Below are 16467 nucleotides of genomic sequence, written 5' to 3' on the forward strand. Positions count from 1 at the left end.
TGTTTCTACTGTTAAGAACCCAATTTCCATCTTCATAGTTGATTTCCTTTATGGCTTGTAACGACGTAAATTTCAAAACAATTTTCCACATTTTAAAAATACACTTCCATTCATAACTATTATAAAAATTCCATTGTATCACATAACAATCCATAACATCACATCCCAAGATCATAATACATAAAACTCCTCATGTGTGTACTGATCAAGTCGACGCCTTCCCGCAATCCTCACTGGTACCTGAAACACATAACACAACACTGTAAGCATAAATGCTTAGTGAGTTCCCCAATATACCACATACAACACATATGCCTTTCCAGACCATAACTATGTGGAACCTTCCGGTCCATGTGTCTCAGGGGACTTCCGTCCCGAATTCCGGTAGACCTTCCGGTCCTACCCGCATCGACCTTCCGGTCCATAACCTCCTGACCTTCCGGTCCATGTTATCTTGACCTTCCGGTCCATATCATACATAGCATACATAACACATACATATAATATATCAGCATGTAGCACATATATCTCATAGCATATAAGACCTTCCGGTTATACATAGGTACCCTTCTAGGTACAGTATAGTGAGAAGACTCACCTCGGTATCTCGAATAGTGTCGCACTCGAATGCACTGGTCTAGCCCCCGCCTAAACACATGACAACACTCTCTAATGAATAACGACACTCAAAGGCTAGGTTAAATACACTATACAATTTCCACAGAAGGGTAAAAGACCATTTTACCCCTCCCTGACCCAAAAGTCCAAAGGTTGACCAAAACCCTAAAAGTCAACGAAAGTCAACAGAAGGCAGTACGCGACGCGTACCTTCTCTGTATGCGGGGGGTACGCCGACGAACCACAATCAGGGTCTCAACCCCTTACGCTGCGCGTACTGAGAGTTACGCCCAACGTAAGTCTCAGTTTCCGCCATTCCATGGATTTTGGTCTTAAACGGTTAAGATACTCCTTCAACTTCCAGATCTGGCTTTCCTTAAGCCTCTTATCCCATAAAGTCGGAACCTTTAAGCCTTGGCATGGCTGTAAAGGTCCCTACATCCTCTAACACGTTTCCTTTTTCCTCCAAAGGTCTAGATCTCATGCATGGTTCAACATTTACGTCCAAGATTGCATTTTTATGAATATACAACTCTTATAGTCCTGAAATATGATAGATCTAGGCCAATGGAGACCATTTGCTCATAAAGTCTCCATCTTGGGACCAAAAACCCTAGAAATTGGTCCAAGAAGCACACAACACAAAAGACAAGAAAAGATTTGAGTTTTTTACCTCAGGAAGAAGCCCCAACCTCTGAAAAGCTCAGATCTATTCTTTCCCACAAACTTCTAGCCTCCAAAATGACCTCTTCTTCTCTTCCACCACCTTGAAATGATATTTAGAAGCTTAGAACACCAACATACTAGCTAGAAATGAAGGAGGACTCTCTATTAGGGTTTTACTCTCTGGAATGGAGGCTGAGGTCAAGGCCATAGCATTCCTTTTATAGTGCACAAGCCCCAAATTAGGGTTTACACCTGGGCTCGCTACGCTCAGCGTACCCAGGCGAGTTCGCATCCAAATTAAGCGCGTGAGTATGCGCAGCGTACTCCTCTGTATGCCCAGCGTACTCACTAGCCTAACTCTTATAGTAAAGGGACTTAACTTGACAACTTGGGAAAAGGAGAAGGGTTAAATAGCTTTACCTGAACTTCAGGATGTTACAATTCTCCCCTACTAGAACCAGACTTCGCCCTCGAAGTCTCATGTCGAAAACAACTCCGGATGCTGCTCCCGCATCTCCGACTCTGGTTCCCAAGTCAGCTCGGACCCTTTTTGATGCTGCCACTGAACCTGAACCAGGGGCACCTCCTTGTTCCTCAGAACCTTGATCTTCCGATCCAAGATTGCGATCGGCCTCTCAACATAATTCAGACTCGCGTCCACCTGGATATCCTCCAACGATACGCTACTCTGCCCACCCTCATGATCACCCTAAACGACCCAATACACCGGGGCCCTAGCTTGCCCCTCTTCCTGAATTGAATCACTCCTTTCCAAGGAGACACTTTCAGGAGTACAAAATCCCCGACCTGAAACTCGAGTTCAGATCGTCGCCTGTCCACATAACTTTTATGGCGACTCTGAGCTGTCAACAACCTCTACCTGACTTGTTGTATTTGTTCTGTTGTCTGAAGCACTATCTCAGTGCTGCCCATCAGTCGCTGCCCCACCTCTCCCCAACAGATGGGGGTCCGACACCTCCTCCCATACAACAACTCAAAGGGAGGCATACTAATGTTCGAATGGTGGCTGTTGTTATAAGAAAACTCAGCCAATGGCAGATACGTGTCCCAACTTCCTCCGAAGTCCAACACACATGCCCGAAGCATGTCTTCGAGCGTCTGAATTGTCCGCTCACTTTGTCCGTCCGTCTGTGGGTGGTAAGCGGTACTGAAATGCAACCTCGTGCCCAACTCCTCGTGGAACTTCTTCCAGAACCTGGAAGTAAAACTTACATCCCAGTCTGATACAATCAAGATCGGAACTCCATGTCGCGATACCACCTCCCTCACATACAACTCTGCCAGCCTCTCAGCAGAAGAGCTCTCACGGATAGCAAGAAAGTGAGCGCTCTTCGTCAGCCGATCGACGATCACCCAAATTGTGTCGACACCCCTCGCGGTCCTTAACAACTTTGTAATGAAATCAATAGAAATATGTTCCCACTTCCATTGGGGAACCTTAAGTGGCTGCAACATGCCATGCGGTCGCTGGTGCTCGACCTTAACCCTATGACAAGTTAAGCGCCTCTCAATAAACCATGCTACATCCCTCTTCATACATGGCCAACAATAATCCTTCTTCAAATACAAATACATCTTAGTGGCCCCGGGATGGATCGAAAATCTCGATTTATGCGCCTCCTCCATCAAGGTGGTGCGCGCTCCGCCTGCAAACGACACCCAAACCCGACCCTGAAGGGTCATCAGCCCGCGACTATCGGTAATGAACTCTGGCACCTACCCAACTACCCGCTCCCCCTTACGGTTCTCCGGTCTCACGGCCTCTACCTAGGCCTCCCGAATGGTGTCCAACATCGGAGTAATCACTGTCAACCGCATACAAATATCTCGAATCGGGGCGCTCTCCGCCCTACGGCTCAGGGCATCAGCTACGACATTAGATTTGCCCGGGTGGTACAGGATCTCACAATCGCAATCCTTTACCACATCCAACCATCTCCTCTAGCGCATATTCAGATTGGACTGGTCCATCAAATACTTCAAACTCTTGTGGTTCGTGTAGATGGTACACCGAACCCCATACAAATAGTGACGCCAGACCTTGAGGGCAAACACCACTGCCCCCAACTCCAAATCGTGGGTGGGATACCTGGTTTCATGAGGCTTCAGCTGCCTTGACACATACGCTATCACATGCCCCCTCTGCATAAGTATTGCACCCAACCCCGATATCGATGCGTCACAATACACCACAAAATCATCCATCCCTTCCGGGAGGGCTAGCACCGGGGCTTCTCACAATCTTTGGCGAAGTGTCTCAAACGAGGTCTGCTGCTCTGGACCCCATGAAAAACCAACACCCTTCCGGGTCAACCTGGTGAGAGGCACGACGATCTCGGAGAAATTCCTGATAAATCTCTGATAATAGTCGGCCAACCCTAGAAAACTTCTAATCTCAATAGGTGATCTCAGCACCTCCTATCTCATAACCGCCTCAATCTTGGTCGGATCGACCAATATCCCATCCTGGTTAACGAGGTGTCCCAAGAACTGGACCTCTCGTAACCAAAAATCACACTTAGTGAATTTGGCAAAAAGTCTCTCCGATCTCAATACCCCGAGAATCTCTCTCAGATGCTCCTCGTGCTTTTCGCCTCTCCGATCTCAATACCCTGAGAATCTCTCTCAGATGCTCCTCGTGCTGCTCTCTAGATCTCAAGTACACCAAAATATCATCAATGAACACGATCACCGACCGATCCAGCATCGGCCTGCATACCCTGTTCATGAGATCCATAAATGCTGCCGGTGCATTGGTGAGCCCAAAAGGCATCACCACAAACTCGTAATGCCCATAAGGAGTTATGAACGCCGTCTTCTGGATATCTTCATCCCGAACCCTCATCTGATGATATTCCGACCTCAAGTCTATCTTGGAGAACCAAGACGCCCCCTGCAACTGATCGAACAGATCGTCGATCCTCAGTAACGGATAACGGTTCTTGACTGTCCACTTGTTCAACTCCCGGTAATCAATGCACATTCGGTGTGAACCATCCTTTTTCTTGACAAAAAGGATCGACGCTCCCAGGGTGAGCTACTCGGTCTAATAAACCCTCTCCATAGCATCTCCTGAAGCTGCGAGGATAACTCTTGCATCTCTGGTGGTGCAAGGCGATAAGGCACCTTGGCGATAGGTGCTGCCCTCGGAACCGAATCGATACAGAACTCTACTTGCCTCTCGGGAGGCACACCCGACAATTCCTCGAGAAAAACATCCGAGAACTCGCACACTATCGGGACCTCATTAATCGTACATGGCCTCCCAGCGACCACTCGTGTGTCCGCCATATAGGCTACAAACCCACGGCAGACTTGCTGCAAACTCCGTCTCACTCTGGCAGCCGGACAAAATGCTGGCCCACGTCGGGTACCCTCGCTGTACATTGTAAGTACTCCCCACTAGGGTCTCAGATCGTCACCAACTGACGCTCGCAGTCTATAACAACTCCAAATCGTCTTAACCAATCCATGCCCACTATGACACATATGTCCCCCATCGCAATCAGGACCAGATCTATCGGAAACTCCACACCGAAGACCTCAAGTATACATCCTCGAATCACATCCGTAGCATACATCGCTCGCTCGTCGGCTATAGAAACTTGCATAGGTCGACTCAACGCCTCTTGTCGGATACTGATGTGCTGACTAAATGCCAAGGAAACAAATGACCGACTCACACCCGATTCAAATAACACCAAAGCAGGTACATAATTCACAAGAAAAGTACCTACGCATATCATAATATAAGCACAACACCTCAAAATTAACATAAATAAATGAAAGAATACATACCAGCCATAACATCGGGCGCTGCACGGACCTCCTCCGCTGTCAACTGGAAGGCTCTCCCGCGAGCCTTCGCTGCCTCGGCCTTAACCAGTCGAACCTCAGCAGCGCGCTCGACAGCAGGGTCAGATCCCTGCTGTGCTCCCTGTGCTGTCCCTCGCAGCCGCGGACACTCAGCCTTCCGATGGCCCGTATGGTTGCAATGAAAGCAAACCATGAATCCCTTGGGGCAATCCTTGGCTCTATGCCTCTCCTTGCCACATTTGTAGCAAGCACCAGATCGACAAACCCCATCATGTCCCTTGCCGTACTTTCTGCAAGTGCGGCCCTTATGGCCTGCAGATCTCGAATCGATGGGCTTTGCCCACTTGGCTGCCGGCTGAGACTGAGACGACCGCCTATTCATCCCCTGAGACTCGGCCTCCTCCCTGGCCTGAGTCTCCAACTCAATCTCCCTCTTCCAGGCATTTGCCTGAAGCTTAGCAAATGTCTGGTAAGTCGAGTTCGATACTAACTCCCAAATATCCCTCCTCAGAACGCTCAAATATCAGCTCATGCGTGCCTGCTCGGTAGACACCTACTCATGGCAGAACATTGCCCTCTCATGAAACTTCCAGGTAATCACAGTAACCGAATCAGTACCCTGCCTAAGGGTCAAGAATTCCTGAGCCAACCGCTCCCTCTCCATAGGTGGAACATACTCGTCTCTGAACATGGTGGTGAACCTCTCCCAGGTCACCTCAGAAATCTCCGCAAGAGTGAAGCTCGCCGTCACGAACTTCCACCAATCCTTCACTTCCAAGAGAAGCTGGTTCAGCACGAACCGTACCCTCAGATGCTCCGGACAAGAACAAGTGTAGAAGCATCCTTCGATATCATAAATCCATCTCATCGTAGCAATCGGGTCCTGCATCCCATCAAACTTTGGTGGCTTCGTGTTGCTGAACTCCCGAAACAACAACGAGTCACCTCCCTGAGGCCTGGCAGCAGCAACGGCAGCAGTAGCCGCAGCTGCCGCAGCCACAGTCACTACTGCGTACTGCTCATCGAAGGTCTCAATCAATGTGGTCTTGATAGACCCAAACATCTCTGGAATCTCAGCTCGGATGGCCGTAGCCACCTCTTCATGAATCATCTGGCGGAGCTCCTCATCACTCACCCCGCACGTCCCTGGTCTGTGGCACGTCCCAACCATGATGTCTCTCTAAAATACAACATAAAATATCAGAGACCCTGCTCGAGCATACTCGCACTTGATAGCACATCCCTACTTGTTCCCTAGAACCTTATGGATTCTTACTTGGACTATGCACTGATACGGTGTCTTTGGTAGTACGGGCCCTTATACTACCGCCCACACCGCATCAGTATTCACCCCAAGTCCTCCTCCTTGGATCCCAGATCACAAGTACTTTACACCTCGCTAGCATAGGCTACTCTTCGGTAGATCTCTCATAAGCTCCCCACTGCTATCTACTCACTCTCAAGCAGTAGAAATCTTCCTAGGCTAAGGCATCACAAATCAGGCCACTCTAGTCCTAATATGAATACCTGTCCTACTCTAGCATGCATATCATATCATAGCATATCTCATAACACATAATGTAAGGGTATTTTGGGAAATCACCGTTCGGGCGCTGGCTGATCGTACACACTGATCTGCTCTGCTATTTCAAAAACCTTTTACTCTTGAGAAAAATTTTGTGAATTTTATTTTCAAAATCTCTCAAATCCTCAGTTTGAGTTCAGATACGCCCGAAGGTGCACTAGAATCCTTCAAACCAGGGCTCTGATACCAACTTGTAACGACGTAAATTTCAAAACAAATTTTCACATTTTATAAACACACTTCCATTCATAATTGTTATAAAAATTCCATTGTATCACATAACAATCCATAACATCACATCCCAAGATCATAATACATAAAACTCCTCATGTGTGTACTGATCAAGCCAGTGCCTTCCCGCGATCCTCACTGGTACCTGAAACACATAACACAACACTATAAGCATAAATGCTTAGTGAGTTCCCTAATATACCACATACAACACATACGCCTTTCCAGACCATAACTCTGTGGAACCTTCTGGTCCATGTGTCTCAAGGGACTTCCGTCCCGAATCCTGGTAGACCTTCCGTTCCATGTTATCTTGAACTTCCGGTCCATATCATACATAGCATCCATAACATATACATATCACATATCAACATGTAGCACATATATCTCATAGCATATAAGACCTTCCAGTCACACATAGGTACCCTTCTAGGTATAGTATAGTGAGAAGACTCACCTCGATATCTCGAATAGTCTCGCACTCGAACGCACTGGTCTAGCCCCTGCCTAAACACATGACAATACTCTCCAATGAATAACGAATCTCAAAGGCTAGATTAAATACACTATACAATTTCCACAGAAGGGTAAAAGACCATTTTAACCCTCCATGGCCCAAAAGTCCAAAGGTTGACCAAAACCCTAAAAGTCAACAGAAGGCAGTACGCGGCGCGTACCTTCTCTGACGAACCACAATCGGGGTCTCAACCCCTTACACTGCGCGTACTGAGAGTTACGCCCAACGTAAGTCTCAGTTTCAGCCATTCCATGGATTTTGGTCTTAAACGGTTAAGACACGCCTTCAACTTGCAGATCTGGCTCTCATTAAGCCTCTTATCGTATAAAGTCGGAACCTTTAAGCCTTGGCATGGCTGTAAAGGTCCCTACATCCTCTAACACCTTTCCTTTTTCCTCCAAAGGTCTAGATCTCATGCATGGTTCAACATTTACGTCCAAGATTGCATTTTTATGAACATACAACTCTTATAGTCCTGAAATATGATAGACCTAGGCCAATGGAGACCATTTGCTCATAAATTCTCCATCTTGGGACCAAAAACCCTAGAAATTGGTCCAAGAAGCACACAACACAAAAGACAAGACAATATTTAAGCTTTTTACCTCAGGAAGAAGCCCCAACCTCTAAAAAGCTCGGATCTACTCTTTCCCACAAACTTCTAGCCTCCAAAATGACCTATTCTTCTCTTCCACCACCTTGAAATGACATTTAGATGCTTAGAACACCAAGATACTAGCTAGAAATGAAGGAGGACTCTCTATTAGGGTTTTACTCTCTGGAATGGAGGCTGAGGTCAAGTCCATAGCATTCCTTTTATAATGCACAAGCCCCAAAATTAGGGTTTACACTTGGGCTGGCTACGCCCAGCATACCCTGGCGATTCCGCATCCAAATTAAGTGCGTGAGCACGCGCAACGTACTCCTCTGTACGCCCAGCATACTCACTTGCCTAACTCTTATACTAAAGGGACTTAACTTGACAACTTGGGAAAAAGAGAATGGTTAAATAGCTTTACCTGAACTTCGGGATGTTATATGGCTTAATCGATTTAGTTGTCAATTAACCCATAAAAAGCATTGCTGGGAAATTCTGAAGAATTACCAATCTGCCCCTGTTTTGAAAAAAATGTATAAAAATCATTAGATGTTGGATTGATGACCTGTAAACTATCAAGGTTTTAATTTTGAGTCTAATTTGTCCATGATTTTCCCAGGATTTGATATTGTCCTTAACCAAGGTGAAAATTGTCTTTTTAACTGACTGGTCGGAAATTAGCTGCATGGACATGCTGTTTTGTAAAATTCATAGAAATATGTAGAAAAATCGGTTGGGCCCATGCAAATAGTAATTTTAAAGCTATAAGTATGAAATAGCTGAATATGGAATAAATTTAAAATTTTTACATGCTTAAATGGTGTTAAAATGGCCTTTAACATGTGGCTGTTACGGGTCAAAATCTAGAACTTTGTTTTAAATGTTCGTCTATATGTTTAGGCATTCTACTCTCAACATTTTTGTGTTATCTATTTGATATTTTCATAAATTACACAATTTATTTCTTAATACTATCATTCAATCATTTCTCATGTAAAATTGAGTGACTACAGTCCTTTACCTATAGTCTTAAAGCATATGGTGATTTTTGGTGAATGTTGGAATTCTGCACAACAACTTTTCTCCATCTTGTGAGAGCTATAGCTGCTAATTTGTGTAGAATTGGATGATGTTCCAATCTCATGAAGTTCTAGGAAATCGAGTCTACTTTCCATAAAGTCTGATGTCATACCAATTAGAGTTGTAGATTCCCTTTTATGCTTAAAACACTGAACGGGGGTCGGGCTGGGAAATTATAAAAAAATAATATAAAAGTTAGAATAAAGTTGTATCTTTGAACCATATAATTTATTTGTTAATTGAATGTTATGTGTGATGTTTAGGTGGAGCCTTGAGAGCTTCAAGTAAGTTCAAGACTTGGAATAGAAGGAGGATTTCATCAAGGTTAAAGGTGAGTTCATAGTTTTAACTCACTAAGGTTGCATGATTGAAACATACAATCCATAGATGGTGATTTGATTCACTTTAGGATGACCATGTCATTAATTATGCTTGATGAAGATATGATATTTTTGATACTAATATATGCTTTGTGCTAATGCCATGTTATGACCTAATTTCTATGTTGCTTACACTTTGATGAACTTGATGTATATAGCATGCTAGCTTAAGTTGCTTGAAATAGGATGTATGGTTGTATTTTGATGTGTTGGTTATGAATACATTGCATGTTTAATACATTTATATGGTATGCATTACATGATTTACTTAATGTATAAATCACATTGCGGGGTGTAATGGTGACATGGGTAGAACCTTGTAAGTCTAATAGGTTGAAAGAGCTTAAGTCTTATTGGTTGTTAGTAGCATGAACTTTCTAGATGGTCGTGTGACACGTGGTTCGTGTGCACCTCGGTGTACGCGAACTGGATTAGTGTTGGCTTTATGGTGTGGCTGGATCAAACATCACGTGGGAATCGGAAAGTGTATCGGCAGAATTGACACCGTTTGTACCGATCCTGAACGACATCGCGGGGTACTTGTACTTTGCAGAGTCGGAGTAGCGGAAGTGGAGTCATAGGGTTGGTTTTTCGGGTAGAAGTCATGAGCCACTTTGAGCATTCGGTTGGCCATACACACAATTAGTGAACAAAGTGTTTCTCTTGGATTAGGTAGCACTAAGGGACACTTTTCTATCAATCGGTTGGATAGATATAACAAAAGGTTGAATATAGAACAAAGGTTGGTTGTATATTAAAAGGTTGGTTATGTAAAAAAAGGTTGGTTATTAATAAAAGGTTGAACAAGTAAAGGTTATCTATATATGAAATGTGATTGGTTACATGCTATTCGGTTGTTTATATGGTATTTAGTTGATCATATATGTTATGTTGTAGGATTACGGTTGAACATTTATGCATGTATGCGGTGGAATATATGACTGGTTAAGTATATTATGCGCTTGTTTGCTATCTTTTACTTGACTATCATTTTTATGCTTCATCGTAAAATAAATGTTTGACCCATTTGGGGTTTGTATGTTTTATGTTCAACTTTATGTACTCACTCAGCAGGGGCGGACACTTGTATCTTTTCTCTTTTGTGCCTTATGATTGATGCAGGCAGTTTAGAAGATTGGCACTGGTGAGAGGGATTCTTATGGGTAGTAGATTTATATTAACGATACCACTCTTGGACACGTTTTTTATTATTTACTTTAAAGTACTTTTGTTTGCAATTTAAATGGTGTGGAATTATGTTTGAATTTTTCAAGTAATATTGTGGTTTTGAAAATGTTTTGAATTAAAAACTAAGTCTTTCGCTAACGTATTCTGTTAAATAAATGTTTTAAAAGGAAAATAAAATTATGGTGAAAATCATGATGTTACATAAAGTATTAACAGTTTATATCATAAAAAATAACTTAGAGATTTATATGAATATGGGTAAGTTTGTGGTATATTTTCAATCAGTGCATACGCAAAACAGTTGAATAGCGGTGTCACTCATATACGAAAGCGGTGCACCTAATAGAAAAAAACTACACTACGGAGCTTAATCGAAGTAGTAGCCTAGGACCCCAAATACTTCATACATGTCCGCCACTGTTTTCAATTTCCATAGATGAATGAGTCTAATTTTAACATCTAGATAAAATCAATAAAACCTGAGGATTTCTGGGGGAATGGTGCTGAGTTCTTGTGACAACCCGAAACTTCCATTCTAAACAAACCATATCAAGCCAACAAAACTTAGAATAGTTTCAACAAAATTCCAAACTTTGGGTATAAGTTTGAGTTTTTCAGGATTTACACTTAAGGAGATATCAGGAGAGTGGATGCACTAGGGTTTTGTGCAACACTATTATTCCAATACTCTAGGATATTAGAGTTCATTCCGGGGATAAAATATTTTCTGCCCAAAAATATCAGACTATATATAGAAATCTGAACCAAATAATTCATTAGTTAAATTTCCAATTAGAGAAAAGCCAAATTCTCTCTCACGGATCTTTGGGTTTTTATCCCAAATCGTGAGTACTTCGATCTAGTTACATTATATAGCTTAGATTGTGTTATATAACATCAAAATCGGACCAAAACCCCAAGATTTGGGAGTTTACCGCCCAAGAACACTTGAAGAGTAAACTCCATTTTAAGGGCCAAAAGTGTCCTAATGTCCCTCAAAGCCTTGGAATTCAAACTAGAAGCCTCCATTACATGTTTAGGAAACCAAAATCAATTAGAAACAAGGATGAAAGTGAGTTCACGGCCAAGGAAGTTCTTGGGCCGTGAACTCCATGTTTAAGTGCCTTAATGCCTTAAAAACCTTCCTTAAGCCAAGAGACTAATCTAGAAATGTACCCTAAAGTGTTTGTAACCTAGAAAACATAAGGAATCACAAGGATAAAGGAGTTTACGGACAAGACAAGTTCTTGGGCTGCAAACCCTTATAAATGGGACAAATGGCACCCTAACTACTTCCTTATGCCTAGAACCCAACATACCTCATATCCTTGAAGTGTTAGGAACCTCAAAACATCAAATGGTACTCCTTACCATGAGTTTACGGCCTTAAACTCATAGGGGAGTGGTCCCAAGGCCGTGAACTCCTAAATGGAGTTAAAAAGAGGCCCAAACACTTGTTTAAGACTAGAAGCTCTTCACCACTTAAGTTTATTAATGTTAAGCTTCATTTTGTGACCTAAGAGAGAGTTTACGGCCAGGAGTATACTCCCCTGGGCCGTAAACTCCAAAACATATGGTCATTTGGCCATAAACTCCCATTAGCGGTCTTGCACTCCTTTGTTGCAACCCATTAACCTCCTAGCACTTGACCAAAAGTGTTTTCCTCGCATTAGGATGTTTATAGATGTTTAATTAGTGTTATAATCACTAATTGTTTATATACATATGTCTTCATATGTAATTAGGACCATTGTGTGGGTCTAAAGTCTCCAATTGACACCTAGCAGTCCTACCTCATCAATTCATCCGTATCACCCACAACAGGTGAGTTCATACCTCTTAATCAATGTTTTAACTGTTTTTAAATGTTTTATGGGGGGGGGGGGGGGGGATACAAGTAGAATCATGCTACTTATTATATCAATCACATGTGATTAATAAGCAACATTTAAATGATTTACTACTCTTTAGCCATTTTACCAAACAGTTTCCTTCAAATGATTTTCATAAACATTTTATATGATTAAAACTCTTTTTAAGTTGTACACTTTACCCTGTACGCTTCATTTCAAACTCATTTATAATTGTGTTTCAAACAAATGTTATTTTATACTTAAATTGTTTTATCAAACCCACACTTTAAAACATTTTATAGATTGACATCAAGTTGATCGTTTCTGAGATAATAATTTTGTTTAAAGGTTTTACCAAACTTATTCTATGCGTTTATATTATCAATTGCATGCCTATATATGTATCAAGTGTACATAGATAGTCATAAAGGTTCTTCCAGTTCGTTCAATACCCTTGGGTAGCAAGGGTATACATCCATGTCCATACGTACCAGTTAGATTTCTAGTGAACTACCATAGGGGTAGTTTAGGAAGATACTAGAACTCTTATGAGAACATGATATCATAAAATGAGTCAGTTCATTCATGAGTCAATACTTGCTAGATAGAGAGAGAACACACGTTACAGCTAGCACACGCATAACTTTTACATGATTACATTTACATGATTTCATTTACCTGAGTACATTTACATAAACATGCTTACATGAGTACATTTACATAAATAATATATGATGAGTTATTATTACATTTTATACGCATAGATGACGTTATAAAATCCTCATTCTTATCTTTACCTTGTGATAAAATCACATAATCGACGAGATAGATTGGATTTAATATCCTAGTACCAAAGGATACTTTGTGGGACTTACCATTCCTATAGCCACTGTTAGCTACATAGGATAATGAACATCTACGGATGCCTACAGTTGATACCATTACAGGTATACTTTAAGGGATATACTATTCCTACACCCAGCTGTTAGCAACAGAGGTAAATGTACATCTACAGATGTCTAAAGTTAACACTGTTAGTTACCTTAGTACCAAAGGGTAATACTTAGGTTAGTTATATTATTACCTTTATTTTGTGACTCATTCACATAATCGAGGAGGTGAATTATACTTGAGTATCCTAGTACCAAAGGATACAATTTCTTATAATAAAAATAATAGTAACACAGTCGGGTCTTGGTAGAATGATACATTTAGATCAGTAGGGTCTTGGTAGAAGACTCCCTTTTATAATAGTAGGAATCATAGGGATTTCTAGGATTTTTCAAACGTTTACAGTTGTTTTACAAACAATTTCATACTTATACGAGCTTTCTTTCAAAACAATTTCAAGTCTTTAATTACAAGTTTTACAAATTAAGACACATTAATACTTATGATCTCACCAGCTTTATTTTCAAAATAACTTGTATCCTCAGGTCAACGATAGACAGGTACCGATGCAAGGTTTAGAGAAGATGGAGCCCGATCAAGACTCATATTTCATTTTGATTGTACTTTAGTGTCTATATTTTGACAGAACACATTTTTATTAAAATTATATTATTAATGCAATGGATGATGTTGTTGCTTGTTTACTACTTTTCATTGTTGTGATACTGTACATGACGTCCTCCGCCCCAGAACATTTCCACCGTTCTTGGTTTTGGGGTGTGACAGATTGGTATCAGAGCATTGTTTATAGTGAATTAAGTATATCAACCCATAAAAGATATACTAAATATAAACCCATTGGGATTAAAAATACTCTAACCAAGAGTTATACTTTAAATAATAAAATATTTAATAAAGTATACGTGCCTGCATTCATACTAAAATCAGTGTCACGAGGACAGTACAAAAGAATTACGATTGTTGGACAACGCAAGTGGGCTTAGAGACATATGGTCAGAACTGGGAAGATATAGCCTGATCACCTATATTATCCGAGGGTTGACTAGCATGTGCCTAAGTTTAATTGTGTGGTTGCAACAATGCTAAAATCTTACCAACCCTACCACAATGAGAACAGTAGAACATAACATTAAACTTAAAATACTATAGGAGTATTTGGTGTTACTATAAGTACTTTATACTTGAGAACTAAAACGGGATCTTCATTATTAAGTTGATAGTTTCTAAGTGGATACACTAAGGGTATATGTAATTAGGATGTTATAGACTTAGAATCTGTGAAAATTTTACTTCACCCCTATTCTGTGTGAATATGGATTTAAGGTCACTTATTCGATGGCCTATCCTGTTTCGATTACATATAATTGGTATGCACTTCACAAATAGCGATGTAACTGATGAAGATTTTCTAAATAATTATCTAGATAGTTCGTCTAATAATTATTTTCTTACCACAATTCTCGCATAGATAACATGGCTGGACTCCATCCCCACGGCAACCAGTACCTCCTGAATGAGGTCATTGCTGGTTGGTTTGGAGAAGAACCAGAGAATGATCGTCCTATCCCTTTGAATGATCACCATGATGAAGACCTTTCGGACGGTGCTAATTCCGAACTAGAGGTTGAGAACCTACCCCAAGCAGCTCCCTTTCCAATTCCTAACTCTCGTCCGACTTTTCATGGCCCGACGCCTCCATGGGTGGAATGTGTGGAAACATGGAGCAAAGTTCAAGATCAACCTATGCCGTTTAATGGAGACCGAAGCTTCTACAACGTAAGTGAAGGGAGCTCAGCAGATAGAGTTCTACCAATTCTAATCCGTAGAGTTGCCCGAAAAGAAATTCAGGGCATGACAGCCCTGCAACGTATCGCAGAAGTGGATACAAATGGAGGAATGCATATGCTTCGCACCAGTCGGCTTGAACATGCTCGTGAGAGGTATGAGAGAGACCATGAGACCTTACTGCAAGCACTAGTTGAAACTCGAGCCGAAGTCATAGAGCTCCAAGTACGCCAGAGGGTGTATGAAAGATACCTTCTCGATATGGAACGACAACTGGCTGAACTAAGAGTTCACCAGGGGGATGACCGTCGCCAGGAGTAGATGCGTTAGTTTATTGTCATTGTTAGAAGGAATCGTTTTTCCTATCTATGCCTGATGTGGCATTTTCTATGAAACTATCTTGTACTGTAAGTACTTTTGGTTAGGTCTTTATGCTGTCAAGAACTATCTTCTCTGGATATGATGAAAGACCTTTACAAGGTCATTTTCCCGAATCTTTACATCGTTAATATCAAAGATATTGACAGTCGGCTAACTTCTGTGTCATTCTTTATTCAAGTACTCTTATCATACTTTCATTGGAGTCTATCTGAAACCTGCTTTAGTCAAGTCATTGGACTATAGTAATTTAGCTCCAGAGACATTTCCATGTCTCTTTTAGTGGTTAGATCCTCTTATTCAACAACCATAGATACCTTAGCTTGAACGACAAACATATTGAGACCATTTTATGACCTTACTCTTACTCCATACTAGGGCTGCATCATAGGGATGTAGGTCAAACTCACGAGAACATACTTCTATTCTTTTCATAAACAGTCGAACTAAGTCTAGGTTCAACCAAGCTCGCTCACAAATTCATTTTCTTTCCGTGAAATAGAATCATGTTGCCAAAGAAAAACAATCAACCCAACAACCAAGCACCGACCCTTTAGATTGATGCGGCTACTTTTCAAGCTGTAGTCTCGGCTGCCGTGTCAGCTATTCTGAGCCACCTCCACGCTAACAACGCGAATGTTAGTGGAACTGTTAACAACACTGCCAATCCAGGTGACAATCCAGTACCTTAGCGAGCAACAAACTACCACGATACCCCGAGTGCCGAGACCAAGAGTAACAAACAGAAGTTTTGGGCCAAAAAGAAGGACAAATTGCTTCGAGGGGCGAATAAGAAACAACCACCGGTAACGACCTTCACAACTACGACATCTGCACCT

This window comes from Lactuca sativa, chromosome 8 (assembly GCF_002870075.4).
Source record: "Lactuca sativa cultivar Salinas chromosome 8, Lsat_Salinas_v11, whole genome shotgun sequence".
In the NCBI taxonomy this organism is placed as follows: Eukaryota; Viridiplantae; Streptophyta; class Magnoliopsida; order Asterales; family Asteraceae; genus Lactuca; species Lactuca sativa.